At 45.5% G+C, this 13,278-nt stretch overlaps 1 protein-coding gene across 1 annotated transcript in view; it reads right to left on the bottom strand.

Annotated features, from left to right (window-relative positions):
* LOC117056594 (testis-expressed protein 2-like) overlaps positions 1 to 11,866 on the bottom strand; it is a 29,181-nt gene extending 17,315 nt beyond the window's left edge. Inside the window, 1 exon segment of the mRNA XM_033167091.1 lies at positions 11,783 to 11,866. The gene's annotated coding sequence lies outside the window, so the exon portion shown is untranslated.
* Positions 11,867 to 13,278: the final 1,412 nt, after the last annotated feature.

Here is a 13,278-nt window from a genome sequence, read left to right on the forward strand (position 1 = left end):
TAAAAGGGACCCCTGACTGTTAAGTCCAGTCGCGGACAACTCTGGGGTTGCAGCACTCATATTTGAAATAAATAAAAACCATTGTCTGGGCTACATACTTAGCTTTGTTTTGCATAATTTTCATGACCATTGTTTCTGCCTAAGAATGCTGGGAATTGTAATCTGGTGAAATGGTTCTAAGCATTATCTGTAGGAAACCCCAAACTTCCTCACCAACTCTCTGAGTGGAAGGGGGTCGGGCGGGGAGAACGACGAAGCCGTGATACAGATCTGCCTGTAAAGTGGAACTCCACAATCTTCTTCCTTTTTGAAATGATAGGGTTTTTAAATTCAACAACACAACAAGATGTGATGGCAATTCAGAACCTATTCAGTGGTCTTTTTTCCCCTTTTCTTCCCTATCTGCATTATTTAATCAATGCAAAATAAGAAGAAAAAGAAGCTAGATATCAAAATAAAACTTTTAGCCTTGACTCCATCTAAGGCATACTCAGGGTAAATTCCCTGAAAGTAATAGATTTAAGTCAGTTATGCCTATTTATTTCAATAGGTTTACTCTGATTATGACATAGTTTCAACTCTTTGTCTTTTGGGACCATTGATCTTTATAATAACATCATCTGTATTGCCAGCGTTTGGCTTTACTAGGAACTTTTACCGGGTATTCCCATTTTTTTAAAATGACCTAACGGAATCACAGTTTACCAAGCTGTGTTCTGGGTTGTCACTGGGTTTTCAGATTTTTTGTATATATTTTTTAGCTTTCTAAACTTGTATTTTTAACTGACTTTAGCTTTCAGCAAGAGTGACTCATGCATTGTCACATTAATCTTAAATCCCTCAGGGAGTTTTAAAAAGCAATGAATTAAAAATAGGTTGTGCTGCAAGGGAGATTCTCTGCTGAGAGTTCTATTGGTAAAAAGTTGTTTAAAAAAAATAGGTCAGGGATTCTGATGTTCTGACCTTTAGGAGTGTTACCAGGGTTGTGTGTATGTTTGAGATTCTACGTTAGAATAAATACTGAATGTTTCCCGAGTGCAAAATTCATTGTCCTCAGAATCTCTGCTTCCATTAAATTTTTTTTTTTAAATCAAGTTTCTATAGATCAAATTGTGGTCAGAGCTGTAGCAGGCCCAGGTGGTAAGCAGTGCAGAATTTTTTTTTTGTCAACCCCCCCCCCCCCACACCGACAGCTGGGGTAGGCTTGGGAGTCGCGGGCGGGCACTGAATGTCCACCCCCCCTTCCTACACCTCTGACCCCCAACTCTCTTACAAGTGCTTCCAGTCTTCAGACGCCCCACACGCTTTTGCAAATAAGAAAATGAAAGAAAAATGAGAACTCCAAAGTTATGCCGAGCAAAAAGAAAGAGAGGTGGTGGGAGGAGGGAGCTGCACGGCTTTGCCAGCAAAGCCGAGCAGCTCATCCTCTTCCCACCTCCTGCCTCCTCCTCCAGGCTCCAGCCAGGACTTGGGAGCAGAGGTAACGGCGTGCCGCCCCGCCCCCAACGCGACTCCCAAATATTCAGAGCGGGGGGGGGGGGAGGCGGGGAGAGGACGAGCTGCTCGCGGACAGCAGAGGTGCAGCCACGAGAGAGACAAGGTGCTCTGCTCATTTCTTCTGCCCTGACAGCAGGAGGATCCTTCACCCGCGGCTGCGGGCAGGGGTGCGATGACATCCCTTCAGAAATGGAACCTGGGCGCTCTGCCCCCCCCACCCCCTTCCTACGCCACTGGTTGTGGTTTTCCTTTTTTGCACATAAATTGGTTAACTTGGTGCAGAAATTGATAGGGTTCCTCCAGATGACAGATATATAGAGCATTCATCTGGATTGGCCTATGAGGTGTTTATACGTCTTCCCATTAAGGCACCCTCCCATCCATCTCATGCTTTCTAGTGTATTTCCTTGTCATTTTTCTAAACTGCAGAAAGCCCAATTCAATTTAAGAGGTTTTGTTACACTGTGGCAACTGAGTAACCCACTTTATGATTACACTTAACCATGTAACCCATATGTTGGTAACTTAATGTTGGATTTGTTGTAAGAGAAAATTTTAACAGTTTTTCTGTTACAACAGATTACTGCAATGTTCTCTACCTGGGGCTGCCCTTGGACCTGGTTCAGAAGTTGCAGCTGATGCAGAATGCAGTGGCATCTGGCTGACCCTGGCTGCCCATCTAGGGCTACTACTGAGTCAGGTTAAGAGTATTTGTCTTAATTTGCAAAGCCCTGAACAACATAGGTCTAGGGTACATCAGTGACCACCCAAAGCCTTATATCTCAGCTTGATCACTGAGATAATCTGCAGGAGCATCTCTGATCATTCCCCGAACTGGGGAGGCTCATCTGATAACAAGAAGAAATTAAGCCTTTAGCGTCATCTGCCCAGTCCTGTGGAACACCCTGCCAACGGAGATTCAGCAGGTGTCTTCTGTTTCAACTTTTAAAGGCCTGCTGAAAACTTTCCTATTCCACTATGCAGGCAATTAAGATGCATCCTTCTACAGTAGCTGGCTGATTTCTGATTTTAACTTTTTAAATACTGTATATATTTTCATTGCATGGTTTTATGTACAATTGTTGTAAACTGCTCTGACTTTTTTAATAGCAGTATATCAATATTTTTTAATCAAAACAATTGTGCAAACCTAAATTACCTGGTATAACCTCTCAACGACCCCCCAATGAATGCTTAATAAAGACCGGATGTAGTCAAACCTCTGTGTAAACTCTGCAAAAGCAAAGCTGGATGAAATGGTCAATTAACAGGTCACTTGGATGAGCTTCTGGATAGATGCCAAGAAGCAAAGAGGTGCGTATGGAGGCTGGGGCAATTCACACTCTGATATTTCACGGGGACAGGCTTTGCAATGCCCAGGATCACTGCCTAGTGCACTTTCCCATCTGTTGTTGTTGTTGTTGTTTGTTTGTTTGTTTGTTGTTGTTGTTGTTGTTTGTATACTGCCCTATACCTGCAGGTCTCAGGGCAGTTCACAACATAAAATCAAAATATAAAAACACAAAATACATAATAAAAACAAGAACAACCCAGTACTTTGCTACCACACAACAAGGAAATGTTTGCTTCACCTTCAGAGCATTCTTTGCATTTACTCTGCCAGGGCCCATCCTCCCTTGATTTTCAAGCTGGAAGCCTGCTTGCTCCTTTGTTTAAATGCTCACTATTTCTGGCGAGCTCTTTTAAGCACTTTACTGGCATGAATTAATCAGAGGCTGCAATGCTGTCACCCCAGCTGCCTTTCTCAGCCTGCACATTGTAGGGCCTCCATGTTCCTTACATTTCCTCAATCCCTCTTCTTCATTAACAAAATGAACCTGAAATAATGGCTCCAGTTTATCTGGGGATCTATGAAGAGGCAACAGATGGGGAATGGCATAAGTGGACTGTAGGTTTAGGAACACAAGAACCCAAAAAGCTGCCTTATACCAACTCAGACCTTTGGTCCCTTTAGCTCAATACAGTACTATCAACACTGACTGGCAGCAGCTCTGCAGGGTTTCAGATGAGTCTTTCCCATTCCAGCCCTACCTGGAGATGCCAGAAATCGAACCCAGGACCTTTGTGTTGCAAAGCAGGTGCTCTGCTCTCCCCTCCCTCTCCCTGCAAACCAGTTTCAGTCAGCTTTGTTCGTCTATTTCCATCGCAGCAAGAGAAATACAGTTTGATGAATCTGTGGTCCTGGCAATAGCAATAATTAGCATAGATATTTCTTGGCACTAATTGTTTTATAATGAACAAAATGCCCACCAGCTGGTTGGCACAGAGATGGTGTAGCTGTTTTGGCTATTGCTCACATTTGCATGGTCACAATATATTTTTGACCCATTGTAGAATTCTGTGTTAAGCAGAACAGTCCCTCCAACAATAATACTGTAGGTGTGTTTGTTGCTTGTTATGCAAACAGGTTTAAGATGAGGGTTGGGATTGGAGAAATGGCTGCTGTGATGTCACAGGGGAACTAATGGCTCTTGAAGGTAAGGAGAGGTTGTAATATCCCCCTATATACGCCACAAGGAGAGGTGACATTTGGAGGGTCTGTCTCCCAAGTGAAAGATCCTACCCCCTTCAACTCTCTAGGGGGGTAAAGAAAGAAAGTGCAAAACTATTGATTGGTCTCCAGCCTACATCTCATTCAACGGGTCAGCATTTCTCTCTGCTGTCAGTCACTGAGTCCTGCCTTGAGTGGTTTCTGAGTATGCAAAAGACAGTCCCCATTTCCTGAGAGGTTATTAACTTGCTGAAAGCACAATCGATAGAACAATAAAGATGATCCAGATTTAGAAAGCTCATTTTCTTGAGAAGGAACTTGGGAGTACACAGCAATTTGTAGAAACCACTGAAAAAGACTGCCTGGGGAGGGAATTTAAAACTGTTTTTAGAAGGTTGCTTTAAAGTTTTAATTACATTAGTATTGATACCTTTGCTGCCCTGGGCTCCTTTGGAAGACAGTGTTTGTTATAACAACAACAGGCTATTGTGGCAAGATGGGAAGGAAAATCAATTACCGGTAGTGTAGGACAGCAAAGTCTCCTAGAGATGATCCTGGCTGTAAATATTGCTGGTTTTGTAGATTTTGAAGCTAGATGTGTCTGTCCAGATTCCTTAGTCTAAACCTGCTTGGTAGCAGATCAGGTCCTAGAATTCAACCTGCTCCTTCCTGCACCAGTTCCTAGGAAGGGTGAGCCTCATAAGTCTATATCTATCCTGCTCGCTTTAGAAATCCTTGCTCTTTAAAGTACAGAACATAGGACGGTGTCTTACGGAGAGTCAGACCTTTGGCCTACCAAGCTTAGTATGATCCACAATAACTTGTGGCGAATCTTCAGGACTTCAGAGGGGAGAAATTCCTAGCCCTATGTGGAGATGCCGTCAGGGATTGAACCTGTGAGCCTTCTGCATGCAAAAGAGATGCTCTACCACGGAGAGATGGCCCTTTCACCCAAACGTTTAATATCCATCTAATAGCTCATTCAGGGTCAGTTCTAGGCCATGAGAAGCAATAAAAACAGAGCATTGTAATCACTGACGTTTCTCCCACAGTGTGTTGGAGAGCGTTAAATGTTGGAGAGCATTCTATAGCATCACAATAGCTAATACCTGGCTAGGCAGAGGGGCAAGGGCTCTTGGGATAACAACAGGCTTAGGACCTGTGAGGATGGGGGAACATCTGACTCTCCAGGTGTTGTTGGACTCCAACTCACATCAGCTTAATCATGGCCACCGGTCAAGGATAATGGAGCTGAAGGGGCCCTATCCCTGGCTTAAAATGTAGCTGACTCCTTTCCCCACCATTCCTGGCTTTTTGCTCTTTCTTGTTGCCTTGCAGGAAACAGGCAAAATGGCACTTCTGGGTGCTCTCATCCTCATTCATGCCAATCAAGTGGTTTGGCTGCAAGTTGTTCCCATCAAGTATGGCTTGTCCTGCCCCCTTTGAAGAGACGTATCAATTATAGAGTCAGGAATTCCCTCGTCTAATTATCTCTGATTGAGCATCCTCGCCAAAAGCTAATTGCTGCCGTTATTAGTTCTGCAGTTGAAACGCTTTCCTCAGCTGCAGGACTCAGCCCTCATTTGCTCCTCGGTTAAAGCCACACCTGCACTTCAAGCTAGCGTAACTGGCGGAACCTCTCCTCCCTATGGAATGCTGGGAGATGTAGTCTTGTGAAATAGCTTGGGGCACAATCCTGCCCTTGACCAGACCTACTGGAGAGGTCCTACAGCCCTAAATCTCATAGGAAATTCCTGGCTGACCTTCAAGGCGAGGGCAGAGAGAGAAGCACCCTGGGACTTTAAGGCTTTCTGGGTTACCCTTGCACTTGATCCAGAGGCTGCAGTTAGTGCCAAATGCTGCAGCATGATTGCTGACAGAAGTGAGGCCCTGTCATCGTATCACACCTGTGCTCAGAGATCTGCACTGGCTGCCAATTTGCTACTAGGCCATGTTCAAGGTCTTACTTTCAGTATATAAAACCCTTAATGACTTGGGACCAGAGTTCACCTCCAAGATTGCCTTACCCCATATACGCCCATTCAGCCACTTTAGTCGGCAGAACTGACACTGTCACAGGTGTGACATAATACCCATTCTACATTTGTAAGAATTCAATCTTTTAGTGTGGCAGCACCTATACTTTGGAACTCCCCGCCTATTGATATAAAGAAGGCGTGTTCACCGTACTCTTCTCGGCGCCTGCTAAAAACATTTTTGTTAAGACAAGTCCAGGGCTCTTTTTCTGCCTAGAGCAAATCACCTTCCTCGCTTTGTATTTAACATTTTGCTGTTCTTACCGCTTTCAAAGCCATTTCCTGTGGTCACACTTGTTTGTATTCACAATTCTGAGTCGTCACATGTCACAAGATGTCGTCACAAGTTATAGGTAAAGCTGGTATCAGCTAGATCAAGTTCATGCATTTGAATTAATTAGTTTGAACTGGATTTTGAATAAATGTGCAATTCATTGTTACCGTTTTGAATATTCTTGTGGTATTATCTCCCTTAGTGGGTCATGCAGACCGCTATTCTAAATAATTTTTTTACAGGGCAGGGCTCACTGGGGATGAGTTTATGGGAACAAGGGGGCAGTGGCCCCAAACAGTTTGGGAACCACGAGTGTAGACAATACTGCCAATGGTCTGACTCAGGAGAAGGCAGCTTCCTGTGTTCTAGGATGTTGAGTGATACAAACAAATAGTCCGACCTGACATGAGGCTGTTTCACTGGGGCCTAATTTCTCAATTGTTGCAGAAGGTGTTGATGACAAGTATATCAAGCCCCACTTATGGAAGCTGAAATGCTCATAGTGTAATAGAAGCCAGTAACTCCCTTTGTACTCCATAAGGGTGAGAACAGCATGGGGTACATTTACATACATTTCTTGGCCAAAGGTGAATTTAATAGCTCACCCAAGCTAAAAATAAAGGGTTGTACCAGCACCTTCTAAATCTCAATCTTCTCAGCTTTGAGCAATATGCACAAAAGTGAAGATTGCAAAGCTAAATGGAATTTTAAAAAACAACAACCAGGCTCGAAAAGCTCCCCACCTCTGCTGGAGGAGTAAGCAAAGGCAGCAGAGGATGCTGCAATTGCAAGGTTCTGCACTGCAGATCCAGCACTGAGAGGGGGTTGGGATAGATGAACTCTGAGGTTCCTCTTTCAACTCTACGATTCTATGAAGTGAGAGTACTATGGAATGTTGCCGGAGAACTCTGTGAATCTTGAGAGTTTGCAGTTGCAGGGATTTTCGTGCTGCTGCCGAGGATTATTATGGGCAGTCCAGAAAAGGAAAAAACAAAATGAGCAAGCAGAAGGAGCGACTCTCATACGAAGAAAGACTGTGGCATTTGGGACTTAAGAGAAAAGGCAAGTAAGAGTTGACACAATGGAAGTTTATAAAATTATGCATGTTGTGGAGAAAGGGGATAGAGAAAAAATTTTCTCCCTCTGTCTCCGAACAGTAGGACTCATGGACATCCAATGAAGCTGAATGTTGGATGTTTCAGGACAGATAAAAGAAAGCACTTTTGTCATGTAGTGCAGAGTTCATCTATGGAACTCACTTCCACAGGAGGCAGCTATGGCCATCGACTTGGATGCCTTTAAAAGAGGCAGTAATGCTTCTGAATACCAGTTACTGGAACCTGCAGAAGGGCAGAGGGCTCTTGCACTTAGCTACTTCTTGTGGGATTTCCACAATGGGCATCGGGTTGGCAACTATGAAAACAGGTTGCTGGACTAGATGGGCCATTGACCTTTTTATTTTAAAAAAGGTAATAGAGAAGCTAAAATCCTGCATCAAGAAACACGGGATTCTATATGACCTGAATGACAGCTATCGTAGCACAACTACATAACCTATTCGTTCTCTGCTAATTATAAGAAAGTGACGCGGGTGGCGCTGTGGTCTAAACCACAGAGCCTAGGGTTTGCCGATCGGAAGGTCGGCAGTTTGAATCCCCGTGATGGGGTGATCTCCCGTTGTTCGGTCCCAGCTCTTGCCCACGTAGTTCAAAAGCACATCAAGTGCAAGTAGATAAATAGGTACCACTCTGGCGGGAAGGTAAATGGCGTTTCCGTGCGCTGCTCTGGTTTCGGTGTTCCATTCCGCCAGAAGCGACTTAGTCATGCTAGCCACATGACCCGGAAAAACTGTCTGCGGACAAACGCCAGCTCCCTGAGCAAATAGAGCGAGATGAGCGCGCAACCCCAGAGTTGTCCACAACTGGACTTAACAGTCAGGGGTACCTTTACCTTTAATTATAAGGAACTGATCTCTGCGGTGCCAACAAGCTTCCTCACCTTCTGATCTTTGCATGCCCATCCAGTTTCTGACTGGTTACTGCCTGCCTGTTTCAAGTTTATCTCTGCAACAATAAGGACTACAAGAAGAAAGAAAGAAAGACAGAAAGAAAGAAAGAAAGAAAGAAAGAAAGAAAGAAAGAAAGAAAGAAAAGAAAAGCTGCTATCCAGGACCATGAATTCTTAGGCAGAAATCAAATTAGGTGTTTGCATGGTAGGAAAGTTACTTTCAAAGTCAGGTTTTTATTACAGAGATATCATCTCTGTGCATGAGACTTCATAAAACAGAAGGAAATATTTCAAGCATAGGCAAAGTGCCTATTAAGCATTACTTTGATCTGTCCTACAAATATGGAATTAGGGGTCAGATTTGGGCAGGAGAGAGAAGGCACTGTCTGCATTTATTTATTTAAAGAACTTTCATCCTGCTCTTCAGCCAAAAAAGGTTCCCAGAAAAATCAATAGTAACAGCACAGGCCCTGCTCTCAACCTTAGTCTAAAAAGATGCAGCAGAAAAGCAAAACAGATAGGGAGGGAGGAGGAAATAAGTAAACTCAGGTACAAGTTGATAATTTCTTATAAGAAAGCATGAACTCCCAGTATTATTGCTTTAAAAAAAAAAAAGCCCAGGCAGTTTCTCTTTTTCAGACTGCAGCATTGGACAGAGATGTTGTTAAACAGAGTGATTTCAGATTTTAATGCACTGATCCCTCCAAAACTAAAAAAAAAGTCTAAGCACCCCCCATCATAGGTGAGGCAACAGCCATATCAAAGGAAGATAAATTTCCACCCTCTTTCCATCATAGGCTAGGAGGAAGCAGAGCTGTACATAAAGATAAGTTAATTTATTTGGAAGTTTACAGCACCTTTGAAAGGAAGGGGAAGATAAAAAATCTCATAAAATAAATCAGGGGTTGGGAACCTCAGCCGGGGGGGGGGCCAAATGTGGCCCTCCAGACCTTTCTGTCTGGCCCTCAGGACTGTCCCCAGGTCGCACCCTGTTTTGCACTATCCTTGAGTGTTTTTGCCCAGCTGGCATGTTTTTCTTGAACTCTGATCATTCCTCTTTTGCATGCCAAGATACAGAGGTGGGTGGGCAGAAACTAGCGTTCCGTACAAAGGGGAAAAAATGCATTTATGGCTCCACCCACCACAGGCTCCCCAAAGGTTGTTCAGAAGGTTGTTTAGAAAGGGATCCAGCCCACAGGCTGAAACAGGCTCCCCACCCCCTTAAATAAACATATAAAATAGGCTGGTGCAGAAGAGCAGACTCTGCAGCTATTATTAAATAAGTTGACCCTCTTGATTCCTTGCAACCTCTCAGACTCTCTGGGATAATCTGTTGCTCTTTCCTTTTGTCAGCCGGATGCACAGACACCCAGCGAGGCAGAGGGGGAGGCCCTCACTCACGAAATGTTCTCTAGGCACCTGACACTGACAATAAATTCCGCTCTGCAAAGAAGGAGGGGGTGTGCTGCAGAAATCTATCCAGGATGAACGACTGACCTAATTTAAAATGGCAGCATCCAGAGGGGGACGGTGGCTTTGATCAACCTGCTTTGCCACACAGATCTCAAACCTCTGCCTTTGCTTGTCTCCTTTGGCCAACCTTGTTCTCTCAGTAGTCACCTAGAGAGATGAATATTTAGCTGTGGGTCTGCCCTCAGATCTGAAAAGGGGTGTGTGTGTCAAGATTTACAGCCTTCAAGTAGAAGCTGTTTGCAAAGCTGGGCTCATTGATCGCGGAGGGTTGGGGCTGCAGCTTAGTGGCAGAACATCTGCCCTCCATGCAGGAGATCCCAAGTTCAATCCCCGGCATCTCCAGGTAGGAGACTCTGGTGTAAGACCCTGGAAGGCCTTTGCCAGCCAGTGTACACAAAACTGGGCTAGATGGACCAATGGTCTGATTCAGGCCATGGCAACTTGCTGTGTTCCTATTTAAATCATCCCTTTATTCCAAACCACGAGGCCAGGAATATCAGTGGTGGAGTATCTGCCTCACAGGCAGAAGGTCTCAGATTCAGTTTCTGGTATCTCTGGGTGTTGTTGTTGTTCAGTCATTCAGTCGTGTCCGACTCTTCGTGACCCCATGGACCAGAGCATGCCAGGCATGCCTATCTTTCACTGCCTCCTGCAGTTTGGCCAAACTCATGCTAGTTGCTTCGAGAACACTGTCCAACCATCTCATCTGGGTAAGATTCCTGCCTGAAACCCTGGAGAGCTGCTGCAAATCATTGCAAACAATCTGCTGAGTTAGACACACCAGTGGTCTTGGTGCAAAGCAACTACCTTAAGGGCAAGGCCATTGCACAGTGCCAGAGCACATGTTTTGCATGCAGAAGGTCCCAGGTTCAATCCCTGACATCTCCCAAGTAGACCTGAGAATGCCCCCTGGAGAGCTGCTGCCAGTCAGAGTAGATGCTACAGAGCTAGATGGACCAATGGTTCAGCTCAGGTGCAGCATGCTGTGGTGGAGTTACTTGCCAGGCTCCTCTACCTTCCAAAAAAGTTGCTTAAGAATCACACATTTTGGGTTATTTGAGGCTGCCTGGTATCTTACAAGAAGAAGAAGACTTTGTTGAGATTTTATGTGTCATCTTCTGGCCGGCCAGATATTTTGAACATAAAGACAAGTCGCAGTCCAGCATTTTGGCTGGTGGTGCTAGTCTTGGCCACTGAAAATGTAAAATAGAACAGCCTTCCCCCAAATTTCCCTCCAGTTGTTTTGGACCACAGCTCCCATCAGCCCCCAATCAGCATACAATCATTCCCAATCACAGGCCAAATTGGATTCCAAAATAGCTGGAGGGCACTTCCAGGTTGACAAAGTCCAACATAGATCTTGTTCACACTTCATTATAAGCAGCACAGCATTTCATAATAAGGCAAGAATGGGGCATTAAAAAAAATGTACAGCTTGCTGGGTGCCAAAGGATGTCCCAATCTCTTGTCAAGTATTGTATACAAGGGGGTGACTTACCTATAAGACTCGGGAACTTGTGGCTCTCCAGGTGTTGTTGGATCACAACTCCCATCATCCTTGACCACTAGCCATTCTGGCTGCTGGGCCTGCTGGGAGTTAGAGTCCAGCAACATTCTGCAGGGCCCCAAGTTCCCTAGCTCTGCACTACAGTAAACAGCGGTTACCACATCTCATTGGCTTCCTTGCAAATTGGCTACCACAGCTGACTGCAGCACTGAGGCCACAAGCAGAAAGGGCCAGGGGCCAAAATTATATGGACAGCCATTCCACGAAGCTCATCATAAAATAAATAAAATTTTAATACACGTATTCATAATTGCCAGGAGCACCCAAAACACGATTACTGTTCCATTTTGAATCCTTGATGCAATGAGGGGAAAAACAAGGTCTAGTACTGCTTATCATTCTTTTCTGCCAAGTTTGAGAAGGAGTATCTTAGGGACCAAAGCCTCTCCCAGCTCTGAAGTCTCCATAAAACTCACCTGATCAGATTGGGAGGATGCCAGCAAAGAGGGAAATCCAATGGTGCCAGGTCACTTGCTGGTTCCTCATCGGGAGAGAAATACTGTACTTTTTCATCCACCTTGTGCCTGTGGCACCTCTGACATCTTCCTCACTGACATCTTTCCCGCTTCAAAATGCTGGCACCACTTGGGCTGAACTGCTTGAGCCTGTCTAAAAAGGCTCCTTCTCCTCCTCACCTGGCTTCCGAGTCCTGGATGGCATTGGTGCGTCGAGAGCCAAATGCGGCGGGCATAGCAGACAACCTTGCAATGACGAGAGAGTGAAGACTGCAGACAGGAGTCAGGGCAACAAACCTTTCCCGCAACAGAGCCAAGGCAGGTTAGGTCCAAGGCAGAGTCCTCCAGAGCTAGAGGGATTTGCCTCTCTGCCAAAAAGAGACCATTGTAAAACACTTGCAGGAAAAGGAAACTCTCCGATTCTCCCTTTCGTACTCCACAACTTTTCGTTCTGTGGGATGAGCACTGTAGCTACCTGCCCACCAATTTAGATATCTCAGCTAGATGCTCTTCAAATTGATCTCTCCTTACGTGAGATACAAACTGGGTATCTTCCTAGTGAATAGATCTATTTATGTCAATTCCACATCTGTCTATAATCTAGACAGCCTGCATCCCTTGCTACATGTTCACCTGCACAGCATTAGTCCAGCAAAAAGTTATTTCCCTTCCGTATATTTTGCCTCCAGAGTGCACCCCCAAACCACAACCCTTGCTCGTAGCGTTCGACACAAAAATGAAAGAACCCAAAATTGCCATGCTCTCTATCAAGCTCACCTTTTTTGGGGGGGGGGTGCCTTCCTCCTTATACCTTCAGTGGGCCAAGATCTGGACTTTCCTGCTGCCCCTTGGGACCGGAACGTGGGTCATGGATGGTGAGCCTTTTCACGCGGCCCCGCAGCTGCTAGTACAGGATTATCCATCTACCAGTCTGGACAGGAGCATTGCAGCTTGCGCGGCTGCCTGCTTGCATCACCACCTGATCTGATCCAGATTTAAGCTGAAGTGCAGTGGCTAAGGCCGCCGCTACAGCCATCCTGGCCATGGCAGAAGCAGGGCTCTGAGGAGGGGGAGGGGAAGGGGGGGAGAACTGCAGGTTTGGGCCAGAGAGCAGAGTGCCAGGGATGGAGGAATGCGGGGAGCACAGCATCCTCAGCTCATTCTGGTGGTGGTGCTGTTGCTGCTGCTGCTGCAGCCTCCCGCTGTGCGGTCCAATCACAGGGGGGGCAGGGGAGGGAAGGGATGCTTTTGAGAAACACGCCATGCCTAGCCAGTCTCGAGGAAGGGTGACAAATCCACTTGACGGATGGGGGATTCATAGCCACCACTGTGCTGCCGGCGTTTGCAATCTCTAGGAGAGCAAAGGATAACACAGTGAGATGAAGAAATGCAATTTCACAGGGGCTGAACAAAAACCTTGTTCTGAATTCTAGTAGCATCCTACAGATCCATATGCC

The sequence above is a fragment of the Lacerta agilis genome, chromosome 13 (assembly GCF_009819535.1).
Source record: "Lacerta agilis isolate rLacAgi1 chromosome 13, rLacAgi1.pri, whole genome shotgun sequence".
NCBI lineage: Eukaryota > Metazoa > Chordata > Lepidosauria > Squamata > Lacertidae > Lacerta > Lacerta agilis.